General features: G+C 38.8%; 1 protein-coding gene across 2 annotated transcripts in view; it reads left to right on the top strand.

Moving 5' to 3' along the window:
* Positions 1–13,213, top strand: part of SGK3 (serum/glucocorticoid regulated kinase family member 3) — a 120,582-nt gene that overhangs the window by 40,882 nt on the left and 66,487 nt on the right. The gene's annotated exons all lie outside the window — the stretch shown is intronic.

Here is a 13,213-nt window from a genome sequence, read left to right on the forward strand (position 1 = left end):
GGCCCTAGTTGACTAATAGGCAAAAAGCAGGTTTGCGAGGCTTCAGGTGGAGTGAATGTAGGGCAACCTGGGGAGAACTGCGGTTGGCCATTTCAGTATTTAACAGGACTCACTCCATCTGCTTCACTGATGGCTCAGATAGTAAAGCGTCTGCCTGCAATGCGGGAGACCCGGTTCAATCCCTGGGTTGGGAAGATCCCCTGGAGAAGGAAATGGCAACCCACTCCAGTACTCTTGCCTGGAAAATCCCATGGACAGAGGAGCCTGGTAGGTTACAGTCCATGGGATCGCAAAGAGTCAGACATGACTGAGCGACTTCACATCATCATGGTTACTCCATCTGTTTGGAGCCCAAGAAGCACGAGAAGAATAGCATGTCACCCACATTCACAAAACCAAACAGCTTTTCAAGTTACACAAAGATAAATGAAGAGTTCTGAAATCAAGTTTTTAAAAAGATAATACTATGGGACAAACTGAGAGAGTAGCATTGACATATACACACGACCATTTGTGAAATAGATAGCTAGTAGGAAGCTGCTGTATAGCACAGGGAGCTCAGCTCGGTGCTCTGTGCTGATGACCTACGGGGTGGCGGGGAGGGAAGTCGCAGAGGGAGGGGATATATGTATACTTCAGCTTATTCATGTTGTTGTACAGCAGAAACCAATACAACATTGTAAAGCAATTATCCTCCAGTTTAAAAAAAAAGATATACTACTAATTTTGATATGTAAAATTCCATGTTTATTGATGTCACCTTCTCCCCTGACCTTACCGTGTGTAGACCTGCTTCTTGGTATGTTACATGCTCACAGGGTCTTTTTGCCAAAAGCATCTTTCTCAGCCTTTTCCTGCCCCTGAGAATCCAATATATAGTTCAAAATAGCCAAAATCTTACGTACATGATACCTCTGACTATTCAGGCCCCTAGTTTGTCCTCTTTTCCTGATTATGGTTTTTTCCTGACAATGGTTTTTCACAGGAAAGTCTCAGAACCACTTACACTCTTAAAAATTATTGAGGATCCCAAGGAGTATTTATGTATTATGTTATTATGTTATATACATATATAACATATATATTATGTTAGTATTTATGTATTTTATATATATTATATATCTATTAGGTATGTCTACTATATAAGTTAAAACTGAGAAATTAAAAATACTTTAAAAATATACTCCCACTACATATTAAATAAAACATTTTTAATGAAAAATAAATCCCCCCCACCTAAAAAATTAGATTAGCATAACTTTACATATTTCAGATCTTTTTAGTGTCTGACTTGATAGGAGACAGCTGGATACTTACACCTGCTTCCTCGTTCAAACCATTACAGTATATTGTTTTGATTGAAGTGTGTGTAAAAATCAGGCCTCACAAAGCTGTGTAGTGAGAAAAAGCAGGGATATTTTAGCAACTTTATCTGAAAAATACGGAGATTCTTCTTTGATGCCATACCAAGACTTGGCAAGTGGTAGTTTCTTAAAGATTAGATGTAGTGTGCATACTGAATCCATATCAATAAACTTTTGCACTCAGTTACATTAAGGTCCAATGGTCAAAAAAAAGGGGGGATTGGCAAGTTCCCTGGTGGTCCAGTGGTTAAGACTTCATCTTCTAATGCAGAGGGTGCCGGTTTGATCCCTGGTTGGGGAGGTAAGATCCCACATGCCTCAGGGCCAAAAACCCAAAACATAAGACCAGAAGCAATATTGTAACGAATTCAACAAAAATTTTAAAATACTAAAACCACCTTAAAAAAGTCCAATGGTCATTGTATTATTTTCCTACGGCTGCTATAACAAATTAATACAAACTAGGTGTCTTAAAACAACAGAAATTTACTCTCTCACAGTTTTCAGGCCAGAAGTCTGAAATCAAGGTATGAGCGGGGCTACACTCCCTCCAAAGGCTTGAGTGGTTCCTTATATCCAGTGGCTGTCTACCTCTGTCTTCACGGGGCCTTCTCCCCCATATGTCTCAGTGTTGTCTCTTTCATCTCTTTTAAGGACACGTGTCCTTGGATTCAGGGTCCACGTGGATGGTCCAGAGGATCTATCTCATGATCCTTTTGGGGGCCACCATTCCACCCATGGCAGGCCTCTTTCATTTTGAATAGATCCTTGATGCTTGCCTGGTTTTGTAACTTCATGCGTTAGTCATTTGGAAAAATACTGGCTCACTGATCTATGCGGATCTTCCAAATGTTGACACATTTTGTTTTCAGTTCAGTTCAGTCGCTCAGTCGTGTCCGACTCTTTGCAACCCCATGAATTGCAGCACACCAGGCCTCCCTGTCCATCACCAACTCCCGGAGTTCACTCAAACACATGTCCGTCGAGTCGGTGATGCCATCCAGCCATCCTCTGTCATCCCCTTCTCCTCCTGCCCCCAATCCCTCCCAGCATCAGAGTCTTTTCCAGTGAGTCAACATTTTGTTTTAACAACATGTTAAAAAAATCATGTTTGTTAATATCACCAACCAAATGAATCAGAAGACTCTTTCAGAGGAGAAAAGCAGTCAGGCTCATGGTGGCAGAAACAAATTTTCCAAAACTCTAAGTTTCACTTGAGGGCTTGAACTTTATCATTGCCAACAAATACATTGAGTTCTTTTCCTTGATGTGACAGGCTTACTTTTTTTGTTCATTTCCAAGAAAATGTCTGCCAAGTACCCAAGTTTGGCAAATATTGTCGTTTGTCAGTTGTCCTTTTGAGTAAATATGGTGTTTTATGTAAAAGCAGCTAGTTCAGCTTTTTGAACTCCAACAACCACTCAGGGATTGGCTTTCCCTCCAGACCGTCTTTATCGAACAGCAGATTGCCTTATGCATACTTCCTATTTTGTCACAGAGAAAGGTACTCAAAAGTTGAGATTCAATAAAATTAATAATTTTTACTGTTCTGTCAGGGACATCCTTAAAAGAGCTTGGCTTTTTTTCTGTTTTTAAACTGCAAGTGAGTGACAGTAGAGAATGCAATGCATACTAGTACAGCAGTGTGACTGCCTTAACTCAGGCCAGGGCACCAATCATTCTCGCCGTTATATTACTTTTACACCATCAGTGCAAATGGCAGCACAGTGAAAAAGGCACATACTAACACCTTAGTGTTAGTATGAAAATAGTTTGAGCTCACAGACCCCCTGAAAAAGTCTTCGCACCTTCCAGGGGTCCACAGACTATACTTGGAAAACTGCTGTATACCATTCAGTTACAACTAAATCATCATGGACTGGCTAAAATCTTAATGTATGGGTATTTCTTACATTATTAATAGGACTGGTTCCTTAGAAATGAAATATATGCATGTACCTAAAAATAAAAAAAAATTGTAAAAGAAGCTTATAATGAAAAAGTCTCTCACCTCAGCATTCCTCTGAAGCAAATACAGTTTTAGGGAAAACCTTTTTATTATAGAAAATTTCAAACATATACAAAACTAGTCTGAGTTGTATAGTTAGTTCCCATAAACATGTTGCCCAGTTACAACCATTGTCTGCTGCTGCTGCTGCTAAGTCGCTTCAGTCGTGTCCGACTTTGTGTGACCCCATAGACGGCAGCCCACCAGGTTCCCCCATCCCTGGGATTCTCCAGGCAAGAGTACTGGAGTGGGGTGCCATTGCCTTCTCCCTACTTATGACTAAATCTTATTTCGGCTAATCACTATCCCATTCCCCCCGTATGTGTAATTTTGAAGCAAATCTGAGATATCAGGTCATTTCACCATAAATATTTCGGTGTTATCTCTAAACTATACACTCTTTTAAAAATCGTAACACAGTAACATCATCATACCTAAAAGGAAAAACACAGTGAATTCTTAATCAGTTGCCTCATAATTTTTTCAGTTTGTTTAGTCCAATCCAGACAGGTATATATTAGAATAATATGCATTCATTAGAATTGGTAGTTGATGCACCTTTTGGTCTTTTAATCTTTGTTTTTTGCCTTTCTTTTTTCTTTCACAAGTTGTATAATGAAGAAAGAAGATCCTTTGTCCTGTAGAATTTCCCACTAAATTTTATTAATTGCATTCCTGAAATACCATTCACATCTGATCCTTTGTTGCCTATAAATTGGAAGTTAGAGCTAATAATTTGTGAGATTTGGGTTCAGGTTTTTTGGCAAGAACACTTCATAAGTGCTGGTCTGTTTTTCCATCAGAAAGCTTGAAAGGTCTGGCTGGTTTTCCTTTTATGAGGTGAGTAGCTGTCAACACCCACTGCCTTGATGCATTAACTCATTGCTGTGGTTGTAGCCTCCAAGTCGTGTCTGCCTCTTTTGAGACCCGATGGACTGTAGCCTGCCAGGTTCCTCTGTCCATGGGATTTTCCAGGCAAGAATGTGGAGTGGGTTCCATTTCCTTCTCCAGGGGATCCTCCCCACCCATGAATCAAACCCGCATCTTTTTTCTGCATTGGCAGGTGGATCTTTATCACTGAGCCACCTGGGAAGTCCCACGGTAACTCATTAGGGGTTGCAAAATGGTATTTTAATTCTGTTCTCCATTCATTAGCTGAAATTCTATAAATAGAAACATCCCCTCATCAGCTCTTTGGTTAACTTAGAGTATAGTTTGTATTGGAAAGGCATAACAAAGGTTTGATTTTTGTTCTTTATTTACCAGTTTAAAAAAATGATTTAGTTCCTTAGCATCATTCAAAAGTAATCCTTAAGGTTTATTTTGTATTTTTTAGTATCTTTGTAAACTTCCAGACTTAACATTCAGTGTGTTTCAGTTCATCATTGTCATTATTATTGCTTAGGCTCTATTTTCCATCTTTGGTTAACTCTTTCAGTGACCCCTTGGGGCTTTGATGTAACTCTAGCAATCACTGACATCATACCAGGGAATAAGGAAGACCAGGCTGTCTGTACATAGACTGTAGCCCGCCAGGCTCCTCTGTCCTTGGAATTCTCATCTGTACACTTCCTGGTCAGCCAGTTCTGCAAGGAGCCTTAACTCATTTTATGTGTGTGTGTGTTAGTCGCTCAGTCGTGTCTGACTCCTTGTGATCCCATAGAATGTAGAATTCTCCAGGCAAGTATTCTGGAGTGGGTAGCCATTCCCTTCTCCAGGGGATGTTCCCTACCCAGGGGTTGAACCCAGGTCTCCCGAATTGCAGGTAGATTCTTTACCATCTGAACCACCAGGGAAGCCCTAACTCATTGTAATGGTAAATATTTAGAGGCCACTATCCAGATGCAGGTGGTGCTCCTTTCACTGAAATGGTCATTGATTTTAGACCTTTTCTGCCAGAGTTGAGTAATACATATATATGTGTATTTTACAGATAAAATACAAAACAGAATGTTACTTCCAACTGAAATTCAGTACTTTAGATTTGTTTTTTACTTTAAATCACCTAGACCTCTTTTCTCCCACATCAAAATTCTTGATTCTTAAAGACCCAAAGGTAGTTACTTATTTTATTTACCCCACCAACAATATGATTGCTCGAATTTAAGATTTTAAGTTGTTTTTTTTTTTTTTCAGTTCCTTTTGTCCTTAGGGTTTACCCTCCTAGAAATATACTTTGTTTTGAAGTCACTTGAAATAATTCCTCTAATCAGCCTAGCTAGGTCTCTTGAGAAGTTCTCATCTTGAGAAGGAACCATATTTAATCTTCTCTGCTTTTAGTTGCTGTTTTATTTCCCTGAATATCTGTATATAATGAATGTATATCTTTCTTGATTTTTGTCAACTTTGTACATACAGTTACATATAATAAATAAAACTTGAACTCCTCCCCTCACTGTAGTAAGGTCACCATTTTAAAATACTCTATTTATCACTCTATAACTTTTATATTTAAAAACATTTGTTTCTTCTTCTATCAACAATAGATGGTGGGATTGAAAGGTTTTGAAATTTTATACACTTAATGTACTATACATAGGACCCAGTGGAGAGCAATGTGCGTATTAGGTAATCAATACTTACTAAATTAAGTTGAGTATTTATTATACTCTTGGCCAAATAAAATGTTAGTCTTCAATTAATGCAGATATTAGCTAAATTAATAATTAGTTTTATAACTCATGATGTCAGATTAAAGAATTAGAATCAGAAATAGTCATCTTTGTCTCCTTTCCTTTTCCCTCATTCTCTGTAAATGACTTGGATGTAGCATCACTTTTTTAATATTTGTGTTATTCTGTTTTTAAAAGATATGTTATTGTGATGCAAATTTGGTATGAATAGAGACAAATTACAAAGGAAGAGAACTTGAAAGTGTTTTAATTAGGTAAAAGATTAATCTACAATAAAATCTTAGAAAGTAAATTCATATGAATGACGTTGTTAATGCTGAACTCTGACCCAAACTGGAAAAAAGCAAAAAACTTTTCCTTATTTATAACATAATCTATTGAATTGTGAAAATAAGGTAGAAAATGATTCCCCCCCCTTACATACAAAAGAATGCATAAAAATGACCTTGTGATCTCTGTGTCCATTAATGGAATCTGAATTAGGCAGCATTTTAAAGGAAACATGGGTAATTAATCATGGATTAAAACTTACTGACCATATCATATAAATCATTTCAGACAAATTTAAACCCAAAGGCCTACTCCAAATTCCAGTGTCAAATAAAATTATAGAGTACATTATTAATAAGATGACTTTCTGCATGCAAGATTAATAGAAAAGACTTTAGAGAGTTGAGAAAATGATTTAATTGGATGTCGAATTCAAAGATTTTATTTTCTAAGATGAACAACTTCTAATTGTTATTTTGGTCCACTGCTATATGAGATGAATGTAATTACATCATAGATTACTAATTCTCTTTTATAGAGTTAGATTCCTTTACTATAACATTAATGTTTATGTAAACCAACATGCATTTAAGCAAAAAGATACATAAGCACTGTTTTACACAAGAATTTTATTGGAATTTGAGATACAGAAAATCACTCTTTAAAATTATATCGTCAGAAGTCTTTATCAAATTATCAGGCTCCTTTATATTTCAGTGTCTACAGTCCCATTGTGTACTTATACTTTTATTGTGTTCCTTTATTATATAAGTTCATCCAGTTACATTTTTAATCGTGTGTTACATTGTGTTCTTGCGTCAAATTTGTTTCTCAGTCAAAATGCTTTCAGTCTTCCCTGATTGCTCAGATGGTAAAGAATCCACCTACAATGCAGGAGATCCAGGTTCGATCCCTGGGTTGGGAAGATCCCCTGGAGAAGGGAATGGCTACCGGCTCCACTCTAGTACTCTTGCCTGGAGAATTCAATGGATAGAGGAGCCTGGCAGGCTACAGTCTGTGGTGTCACAAAGAGTTGGACACAAATGAGCAGCTAACACTTTCACTTTCAAGAGACTTTCAGTAGTGAAATCAAGTGTAGTTCTAAAAGTTATCAACCATCTCAAAATTTCAAATACAAAGTCTGAAAAAAAGTGAAAGTTTCCTATTAACCTGCTCTGAAATATTAGGAAATGTTTTATTGGACACTCACTGACCTTTCCAAGCCATTTTATTATGCACAGTAAAACTCCTATTGTAGAAAGGTGACAGGGCATAGTAGTTAAGTGTATGGACTCTGGGGGAGTCCAGTGGTTAAGACTCCATGCTCCCAATACAAAGGACACGGGTTGGATCTGTTAGGGAACTAAGATCCCACATGCAGTGCGGTGTGACCCAATAAATAAATAAATAAAAGCATGGACTCTGGAACCAAAGTACCTGGGCTCTGGGACTTCCCTGGTGCACTCCCAGTGCAGAGGGTGTGGGTTCGATCCCTGGTCAGGGAACTAGATCCCACATGCCACATTTAAGAGTTCATATGCTGCAACTAAAGATCTCATGTGCTGCAAGTAAAAAAAGAAAAAAGATCCTGCATGCCACAACTAAGATCCAGTACAGCCAAATAAATAAACATTTTTAAAAAACAAAGTACCTGGGTTCTAATCCCAAGCATACTAGTTACTGGGTAAGTGACATTTGGCCATGTTACTTGACTTTGTGTTTTTTTCACCTGTAAAATGGGGTGATAATTTTATATAGCTGCTCAATATATATAAAGTGCTTGGAGAGTGATGGACATATGTGCTATAGAACTGGTATTAATGGAAATTATTATTATGACTTGTACTGTTAGCATTAGAAATTATTAAGGATACAAATAATTCTAGTTATTTTATATTAGTGTTCAGAAATATTTTTATAACCATTTCATCAGGATATTGTAATATTACCCCATGTAATTTTCAAAGTGTTTTAGGCATTCTGGAGCCAAATATATTCCCAGGAAAACACGTCTCTAATCTTGTAATGAAAGCCGAGAGGATTCATATGCAGAAATTCATTTTCTATTCATCTTTTTCTTTTAATAACCTTGAGGTGTCTTTTCTGTGTAAGAGTGTCCTAAGGATCCTGGGAATAACAGGGTGAATCACTTATGAATCTTGTTAAGAACTCCTGGATAATAGAGGATATATAGATATAAAGACATACTCTGAGATAGAAAACAAGAGGTGCAGATAAAATGCTCATAGGAGCTTACAGAAAAGAGAGCATCCCCACTAAAAGATTAAAAAAAAATCTTGAAGGAGCTTGTATTTGAATAATGCCTTGAAAAATCAGTTGGACTTATATATAGAGAGAAATGAAGTCTGTGTTGCATATAAAGGAAAGGGTTTGTTTTGCTTAGAGCATGGAGTGCATGAAGGGGAAGTAAAGGTCATATGATAATCAAAATATAGAGGATCTAGGAGGCTAAACTGATAAGATCTCATTCAGTCATCATTAAGGTTTTTTTTTAAAATTAAAGTGAAATCCATATAACATAAAGTTAACCATTCTAAAGTGTACAATTCAGAGATACTTTGATTATTTACAATGTTTTGCAACCACTACTTCTGTCTAGTTGCAAACATTATCATCACCCTGGAATTAAACCCCATATGCATTAATGAGTTATTGACCAGTCCCTCAGCCCCTAGCAATTACCAGCCTGCTCTCTTTTCCTTTGGACCTGTCTATTCTGAATATTGTATATAAGTGGATTCATTCAGGCTGCAAATTCTTGTGTCTAACTTCTTTCCCTTAGCATGACGTTTTTGCATTCACCCACCTTATAGCATGCATCAGTGCTTCATTCCTTTTTGTGACTGACTAGTACTCGAGTGTTCTTGCCTGGAGAATCCCATGGACGGAGAAGCCTGGTAGGCTGCAGTCCATGGGGTCGCACAGAGTCGGACATGACTGAAGTGACTTAGCAGCGGCAGCAGCAGTATTCCATTGAGTATATATACCACAGTTTGTCTATGTGGATGGACATTTGGTTGTTTCCATCTTTTGGTTGTTGTGAATAATGCTATTAACATACATGTATAAATATTTGGGTAACTGTTTTCAGTTCTTTGGGATATATATCTAGGTGTGAAACTGCTGGGTCACATGGTAATTCTATATTTAACTTTTTTAAGAACTGCCAAATTGTTTTCCCCAGCAGCTGTACCATTTTACTTTCCTACCAACAATGTATGAGGGCTCCAGTTTATCCACATCCTCACTAACAGTTTCTACTAAGTTGATTATTGATTATTGTTTTTTATTTTTACCCTAATGCACGTGAAGTAGTATCTCTTTGTAGTTCTGATTTGAATTTTTCTAATGACTAGTGATTGAGCTCCAAAATCACTGCAGATGGTGATTGCAGCCATGAAATTAAAAGATACTTACTCCTTGGAAGGAAAGTTATGACCAGCCTAGATAGCATATTCAAAAGCAGAGACATTACTTTGCCAACAAAGGTCCGTCTCGTCAAGGCTATGGTTTTTCCAGTGGTCATGTATGGATGTGAGAGTTGGACTGTGAAGAAAGCTGAGCGCCAAAGAACTGATGCTTTTGAACTGTGGTGTTGGAGAAGACTCTTGCGAGTCCCTTGGACTGCAATGAGATCCAACCAGTCCATCCTAAAGGAGATCAGTCCTGGGTGTTGATTGGAAGGACTGATGGTGAAGCTGAAACTCCAATGCTTTGGCCACCTCATGCGAAGAGTTGACTCATTGGAAAAGACCCTGATGCTGGGAGGAATTGGGGGCAGGAGGAGAGGGGATGACAGAGGATGAGATGGCTGGATGGCATCACCGACTTAATGGACATGAGTTTGGGTAAACTCCGGGAGTTGGTGATGGACAGGGAGGCCTAGCGTGCTGCAATTCATGGAGTCGAAAAGAGTCGGACACGACTGAGCGACTGAACTGAACTGTGATGTTGAATATCTTTTTATGTCCTTGTTGGCCATTTATATATCTTCTTAGGAGAAATGTCTATTCAGGCCGTTTGCTGACTTTTTAATTATGTTATTTATCTTTTTGTTGAGCTGTACAACTTCTTTATCCTGGATACTAGACTCTTATCAGATATATGATTTGTAGTTGTATTTTCTCACTCTTTAGATTGTCATTTTAATTTCCTGATAATGACCTTTGATTCACAAAAAGTTTTAACTCTTTTTGGCATCATATCTAAGAATTGAAGTCTAATTTACCTATTTTTTCTTTTATTGGTCATGTTTATGGTGCCATATCTAAGAATCCATTGTCAAATCCAGTGTTGTGAAAATTCACCCCTGTGTTTCCATCTAAAAGTTTTAATAGTTTTTAGTCTTTTAAGTCACTGATCCATCTTCAGTTAATTTTTGCATGTCGTGTGAGGGAGGAGTCCAGTTTGATTCTTTTACATGTGAATAGCCATTGGCCAAGCACCATATGAAGAGACTATCCTTTTCCCATTGAATCATCTTGGCACTCTTGATGAAAATTAGTGGGCTATGGATGTACAAGTTTATTAACTCCATTCTATTCCAGTGGTCTGTAAAACTGTCTTTATGCTGAGATCATGCTGTTTTGATCATTATAGCTTTGTGACAAAATTTGAAATCAGTAAGTGTGAGACCTTGTTCAGTATTGCTTTGGCTATATGGCCCCCCTGCAATTCTATGTGAATTTGAGGATCAGTTTTTTCATTTCTGCAAAACAACAAAATTATCAAAGACTCTGAGAACTTAAATGGGAAAGGGAGGGAAGATTTAGGGAGAAGTCCAAGAAGAATGCAAGGTTTTGAATTAGTGTGACTGGGTATGAGGAGGTACTATGAATAAAAAATGATTGAAGGGAAAACCATTAATTTATTCATTTATGAGGGGAGATATTTAGCAGGTAGTTAGAAATTTGGAACTGCAGTTGAGAAAGAGGTAATGATTCAGATAGGCTTCCCAGGTGGCACAGTGGTAAACAACCCACCTGCTGATGCAAGAGATGGGGGTTCAATCCCTGGCTTGGGAAGATCCCCAAGAGGAGGAAATGGCAACCGGTACCACTGTTCTTGCCTGGAGGGTTCCATGGACAGAGGAGCCAGGCGGGCTACAATCCATGAGTCTCAAAGAGTTGGACATGACTGAGTGGGTGTGCATGTGCGCGTGCACACACACACACACACACAGTTACTCTCCAGTACCAAAGCAAGACCTTTCTGAATACTCTCCTGATTGAATTGAATTGGGAGGTTTTCTAGTTGGCCTGGTGTGAACAGCCACTATTCACCTGGCCCTCTGTGAGTGTTCAGTATTGTTCCTTCTGATGCTTCAGTGGCTTGTTCTTTCCTCAACCCTGAGTAGTTTCCTTCCATGCATGCACTGACCAGCTCTACTGAATTCTCAAGGAGGACCCTTTGCAGACCTCTGGGATTCTCTGTTGTTTGTCTATCTCCCGACTTTGTCCTGTGAATTCCAGCCATCTTGTTCTCCCTGAACTCACAGCTCCTTCTCCTCATCTCAGGGAATCTGCTGGACTCACCTGTGATTCCCCTTTCCTTTCCATCACCTGTAATTTCTCTGAAGGCTAGAAACTGAGGTAAACTCTGTTCACTTCCCATCCCTGAGGGATCACTCTCCTTCACTGCCTAACATGCAATATCTTAAGAACTGCTGTTTTATATATGTTGTCTGTTTCCTTGTTGTTGGTTTACATGGGAGGGCAAATATGGCCCTCGTTACTCCTTCTTGTTCTCTGGATTCAGCGGTTTCCCCAAGGCTCTGCCTTTTTTTTTTTTTTTGGCTGCACTGGGTTTTTGTTGCTTTGCACAGTTTTCTCTAGTTGCGGTTAACGGGGGGCTACACTGTTGTGCTGTGCTGGCTCCTCATTGCTGTGGCTTCTCTTGTTGCGGAGCACAGGCTCTAGATGCGCGGGCTCAGTAGTTGCAGTTCCCTGGGCTCCAGAGCACGGGCTCAATAGTTGTGGCACATGGGCTTTGCCGCTCCGCAGCATGTGGGATCTTCCTGGATCAGGGATTGAACCGTGTGCCCTGCCTTGGCAGGCGGGATCACGAGGTAAGTCCCAAGGCTCTGCTCTTAACAGTCACACTCTGAGGAGAGGAAAAGTTCCAAGAGTCTATAATAAATAGCCTCTGGTACAACCACTCTGTAAAATGAAGTGTGACTGTTGTTTAGTCTGCCTGTTTAATACTTCTTAAATCTCTAGAATATTAGAAAGGTTTGCTGTGACTGGTGATTTATAGATTGTTTAGGCCAGACTTCAGAGCTCTGCGGCCTCCCTTAAACATGCCGGTGACATTTTCAAAACACAAGGAGCCATTGATAGATTGCAAATCAGTTTTCAGTCTTTTACTTGGTATGGTTCTGCAAACTTGGTTCTGCTTCTACTTGTTTCGTTTGGGTAAGGTTGCAGTGAAGGAAATTTTACTTTCTTAAGATCTTAATAGTACCTAGGGCCTCCTAACACAGGCAGTTTATTGTGAATCGAGGGTTTATTTCTGGAATACTAAAACCTTTTCTAGTCCAACACCAAGAGCTGCTGTGTGATTCTTGTTTATCTTATTCTTGAAAGTTTATTTGAAATTAGAAAGGGAAACTCCTACAGCTTTATTTGCATGAAAAAGAAAAGGCCAGTATTTTAATTATAGCAAGGGAGAGAGAGAACTTAAAAAAAACTGAAAATAATCATAATCTGATGAATATATTTTTAAGGACTCACTATAGGGGCTTCCCTGGAGAAGGCAATGGCACCCCACTCCAGTACTCTTGCCTGGAAAATCCCGTGGATGGAGGAGCCTGGTAGGCTGCAGTCCATGGGGTCGCTAGAGTCGGACACGAATGAGCGACTTCACTTTCACTTTTCACTTTCCTGCATTGGAGAAGGAAATGGCAACCCACTCCAGTG

The sequence above is a fragment of the Bubalus kerabau genome, chromosome 14 (assembly GCF_029407905.1).
Source record: "Bubalus kerabau isolate K-KA32 ecotype Philippines breed swamp buffalo chromosome 14, PCC_UOA_SB_1v2, whole genome shotgun sequence".
NCBI lineage: Eukaryota > Metazoa > Chordata > Mammalia > Artiodactyla > Bovidae > Bubalus > Bubalus kerabau.